The following is a 5,530-nucleotide window of genomic DNA, read 5'->3' as shown; positions in this document are numbered from 1 at the left end:
AAGCGACAGGCGCACTAACACTGCGAACTTAAATCGAGAAGCGGGAACCGAGAGGAATTAACGCGGAGTAAAAAAAGAGGAATTAGATTTTGTCCAGAAGAGTAACGAGAGACCCAAAAGGAGAAGAAGAAAAGTTCAAGTTCAAGGAGTTCAATTAAACCAAGCGACGAGAACAACGAGATACTGGCTGCGAGAATCAGGCTGATCTTAGTGCGTGCGACAGGGACAGATAGGGTAACAAAATTGAAAAGGAATAGAGCTGTATAATTTTATAGCTGAACATCATGATCATCTCATTTTTTTGTTGAAAATATTTACTACGATTTTACCGCCTGCGAGTGTTCTGGACATTTTTGTAGTTTTTCGTTTCAGTCACCAAGTATTCCGGGCTTTTCGGTCAGAGTTACTAGTAGGTTAGCCGAGATTGTACCGCCAAAAAATATTCCAATCACATTCACATAGCTGCTAGCGTCTAGAGAGAAATGAGCCGTCAGTGAGTGTTCCGGAGTTTTTCCTACGAACACTGAAGCAGGTCATAAAAGAGGTTATTTGACCTGACCGGCAATTTTTAAACATAATCACTATGAGGGGCAAACTGAGCAGCAGATGTTCAGATCACATGCATTTATGGCCTATTTGCAGGTTTTTGCGAAACAGACGATATTAGAGGACATTATTATGACTTACCACTTACTTAAACGTTTTTAGATAAAAAGAGAGAGCGATGTATAAGAGGATCAAGATATGAGGTACAGCAGCACAGCGAGAGCGAAAGAGCGGAAGAGCGTTGGATATAGATAACTGACACGTTTAGTTGTCGAGAACAAAAGCAAAACGATGAAGGCACAAAAAGGAATGGAAAAGCTTGCATTTGCAGCACATCTAATTTTAAAAATAAAACCAATACACCAATCAGAATATCTACATGCTCTCGCGAACACAAATCGAGAGCGCAAGAAAAAAACACTTACCTTCAACTGGAAAGATGAAAGCGGAAATAACCTAAAAATCTAAAACAAGAACAAGCGAAAAGGACCTATATAAATCTAGATTAACAACAACAAGCGAAAATAACCTATAAATCCAGAAGAACAACAAGAGAAAATAACCTATAAATCTAGGAGTTTTGACGATCTGAGCGAGAAGAAACGAGAACAGCTATAGTTAACGTAATTATATCGAAATACATTTCAATAAATTCAATTAATTAGTGTTAGTGGAATATAGCTTTTAGTTATAAGAAATGCTTTTGTTGTAGTTTTTTAATCCAATATATATAGTGCAAGCAACCAGCGGCCGCAGACAAACCCCAAACGGCGCCGGCTTATACTTGGCAAAATATTTACCACTCTATTTCATGGTCGTTCGAACCGGATTTATCGTCATCCCACCAGTGCCTCTGCGGACTCCAAGATATGTACGACTAATATTCCAAATACCATTCGTGCGTGGTCGCCATATTCCTTTTCCATCGTCGCCTTTCTTTCCATACGATTCCAACCAAAGTGAAACGTGAAACATATATATATATATAAGATGTTGTTCGACGAAGACTTTCCGTCGGCAATTTCTACTCCGCCACGTATTATTCCTGGAGATATAGAGTTGGGGCAACAGGCCCTTTGGTTTCCTCTAGCCGGCTGGCTGTAGAATATCTAGCAAGGTAGATTAGGTTGGAGAGATGACTGTCCCTCTTTATCTGCTGGCCTAGGGACTCAGTCAGATTTACAATGATAAATGTTACGACGGATCGTCGGAGCTTCTTGTATGAGCGATGGCTCTTTATTTGTCAAATATAAAATCAGAACTGAACTTAAGAACTAACAAAAGTGAGACTCATAGCGGCCACTCCAATGGGCAGTGCATTATCTAGTATGCTAGGGCTAACTATATTGATTTTGGCGAGCTCTATTGCAAGCAATAAATTTTGCAGCTCCATTGTAATCATCCTATTCCGAGACAATAACATCTCGTATAGGTGTCCCGAATCAATTTGGAATTCTTTAGCCGACTTCAGAATTCAATTGACAGTGCTAGTAATGTTATTTATCTGTTCCTGTACTTTACTGTTACTGTTGACCTGTCTATTGTTTGCATTAATGAGTTGGAATTCGGTTAGTCTGAGTTTTTCAAAATCCTCCGCGTCTGGCGTTCACGCCACTACCTTTGAAGCCGCTCTCAAGAAGTCTAAACTCCTAGCTACTCTGTGGTGGATGCTCAGTGACTCGCGTAGGTCACGCAGGTGAGCGACATCTACGCTCAAAAGTTTCTGCATGTGCGACTGGGGAATCATGTAAATCATGTCATCAGTCTCTTCCACCATGCGCTTGTATTCTGAGAGATTTGCTGTGTGTCTCACGAATGAAAATTCTTTCCATACTAAAATTCGAATGTACTTGACCTGCGAGTAGTCCGTGAAGTGTGCCGATGTTAGGGTCAAAAGGAATAACAGAGGTATAGGAGTGAACCTGTAATTCTTGGATTTTTTGTAGTATTTTGTAAAATTCAAGAAGCCCACCACACAACATATAAAATAAAGCGTAAAATAGCTTAAGTAGAAACAAAGATAATGACAAATACAAAAATAAGAAAACTTATGCCAAGTGGCTAGGAATGAAAAATATAAAAAAGGTGGTAAAAAATTATTAGACGAATCAAGTCAACATGACCTTGCTTCGTCTACCTAAGGTTGTCATTGTGGACCACCCTCCCCTTAATGAGGACTGTGGTCCCCATGTCCGCTTCAACAAGTTTCTCTTCACACAATGGAGAGAGTTTGTTGCCTAGTCGCCTGTTGGATTTTACCATGCCTTTTTCGCCAACTTCGAACACCCTGTATTGTCGGAAAGCATTTTCGCTGTTCCTGAACTTATCCTGAGCGACCCTAATCTTATCCTGAACCTCATACAGTGGTTCATCCGACTGTGTTTGAATTACGTCGGCTGGGCTCTTGTCGATGACTGAATGGATAGATTTATTGTACCTGGCTGTGGCCAGTAAGATCAGCTCGACGGTGTCACTGATGCATTTATCAATTTTAAGGCATCTAGCGAGCTCCACCAGAGTGCTGTGGAAGCACTTGTCCGATTGAGACACTGTGGAGGGGCAGTGCGTTTGAAACGCTAACGCCGAAATGGTTTTCCAGCATGGTCAAAATGGTGTGCGAGTTTAACGAAGGTTCGTTGTCGCAATATATGACCTTGGCTTTAGGGAAAACATTCATCAGCAGTAGTAATGCCGGTTTCAGATCCTCTATGGTTCTAGAGCGAATTAGTTGGACCATGGCAAATTTCGAGAATTTGTCAATGCCCGTAACGGAATATTTTTTGTCCGTGGAGAAAATGTCCATGTGTGGAATTTCTTCCACATGGGATGGGTGTCTCGCCAAGCTCATGCTTTTTGGGGTGTCTGTCATATTTCGCCTTAGCGCATGTCCTACAATTAGCGACGATTTCGCTCGCTAGTTTAGCCATTTTTGCAGTTTTGGGTGGCCGGGAATTGCCGAACCAATTCGTCCTGTATCATTGCTAGCGTATGCAAATCGCAATGAATGGCGTTTACGCCTTTAGGAACAATAATATCCGCGAGCTCTTCGAGCAATGACTCTTTGCAAGTGAAGTCGATGCTATGTCGTCTCTTGTTTCCAAAGAGTACGAAGTTGCGTATCGACGAAAAGCGTGCCTCCTCCAGAGTTATCTGGTTTTAAAAGCAATTCAGGGGCTTATCCGTAGTTTCAATTGTATGGGTGAGCAAGGTGAGTTTTTTCTCAACCTCGTCATAGTATTGTAGGAGCGTGAGGCTTCCCTGTCTGAGGGTACCCATGCTCGATGACGTGAATCTGTCGCTTGTCACTATATGTAAAATCGAGGCGGTGTATAATCGCATCAAAATTCAATATTGTGCCGAACGAGGATAGCATACATCGGCAGGGCCCCTAATCTTACTCCTAATTATGACTACCGCCTGATAATGGCGTGAGCTATTAACATAATTCCTAAAAATGTAATATGCGGCTACTGCCGCTTGCCGCCAAGAGACTTATGTTTCTTGTGCCCCCGTAAATTCGGGCAGGCATTTAACGGCATCTAAGGGCTCGTTGCATTGAACATTGCCTTTGATATCAATGGGCTCATAAACCTTGATTTTTGGAGCCTCTGCTTGTGTGGGTGCGACTTGCACCGCTGCCACTTGGGCGGCCAACTGCTCTATGGCTTGGCGCAATTCCTGTTCTTTGTTGACCCTTTCCGCCAGGGCATGGTTAAGCGCGGCCAGAATTATAGCTTTAAGCTGCTCTGGTTCCATAATTCCTACTGTGGGGTTAGTACGAGGGGGCCCTTCACTATCAGACTCTGAGTCACTAGCGTATGGTTTATTTTCCCTGAACTGCTGGAATGGAGAGCTCATATGTGGCCAAGGTTAATCGCACTGGTAGAGGAATGCTTGCTCAAGCTATTCTGCCCATGAAGGCAGTTGGCATGGCAGAGGGTATGCGGGGACGGAGCCGCCGCTTTAGCAACAAAGTATCTGAGCTCGTCGAATCGAGCCGGTGCCCTGTCAAGCAGTGATAGGGGGTATGCGGGGACTGAGCCTCCGCTATGAGAAACAAAGAAATAAATAACAACAATTTGCCACACAAATGCATATGCAGCAGTATCGGGTTCCCAGCAGTGGAGTGGGGGCAATAAAAAATGTACTGCGAGGCAAATACTAAGAATTTGGGTCCAAGTAAAAAGACACAACGAATAATATAAATAAATTCACAATTTATGAATATTTAAACTGCAGAATTAAACGCCGATATTTAGTGAAAAATAATTTTAAATAAATTCACGACTAATTTGTTCGTTAGCGGCGGCCTAGTGCTTAGGCCGAGATATTCCGAGATATTCTCCTATTTGTTACAGGTGGTACTTTTAGATGTTGGGCGCCAATTAAAAAGATGTTTTTCGACGAAGACTTTCCGTCAGCAATTTCTACTCCGCCACGTATTATTCCTAGAGATATAGAGTTGGGGCAACAGGCTCTTTGGTTTCCTCTAGCCGGCTGGCCGTAGAGTATTTAGCAAGGTAGATTAGGTTGGAGAGATGACTGTCCCTCTTTATCTGCTGGCCTAGAGACTCAGTCAGATTTACAATGATAAATGTTACGACGGATCGTCGGAGTTTCTTGTATGAGCGATGGCTCTTTATTTGTCAAATATAAAATCAGAACTAAACTTAAGAACTAACAAAAGTGAGACTCATAGTAGCCACTCCAATGGGCAGTGCTTCCGGCTATGCACGAGCTTCCGGCCAGACGCTGGGTCAGCAATTTGGCCGGAGGAGCTCTCGGACGATCGGTCATTGCCTTCGCCCGGTTAACTTAGTTAACTTATATATATACTAGCGGCCCGTCCCGGCTTCGCACGGGCATTAAGATTTAGATTTGTCAATTTCAACACATTCATAATAATAATAATAATATGACATATATTCATCCTTAATTTTTTTATTTTTTTTTCAATTATTGAGGTCATAACCCTAAAAGAAAA

The 5,530-nt window shown here is 42.3% G+C and overlaps 1 long non-coding RNA gene across 1 annotated transcript; it reads left to right on the top strand.

Annotated features, from left to right (window-relative positions):
- The first annotated feature begins 401 nt into the window (after positions 1 to 401).
- LOC147644612 (uncharacterized) lies at positions 402 to 1,224 on the top strand. The gene is made up of 2 exons (XR_015270198.1): positions 402 to 642; positions 709 to 1,224. It is a non-coding gene; the product is annotated as an uncharacterized LOC147644612 (long non-coding RNA).
- Positions 1,225 to 5,530: the final 4,306 nt, after the last annotated feature.

Source organism: Drosophila serrata, unplaced genomic scaffold (genome assembly GCF_035046125.1).
Source record: "Drosophila serrata isolate PLE 108 unplaced genomic scaffold, ASM3504612v1 contig_129, whole genome shotgun sequence".
Classification (NCBI taxonomy): domain Eukaryota; kingdom Metazoa; phylum Arthropoda; class Insecta; order Diptera; family Drosophilidae; genus Drosophila; species Drosophila serrata.
This window is presented reverse-complemented; position numbering and strand designations above follow the sequence as displayed.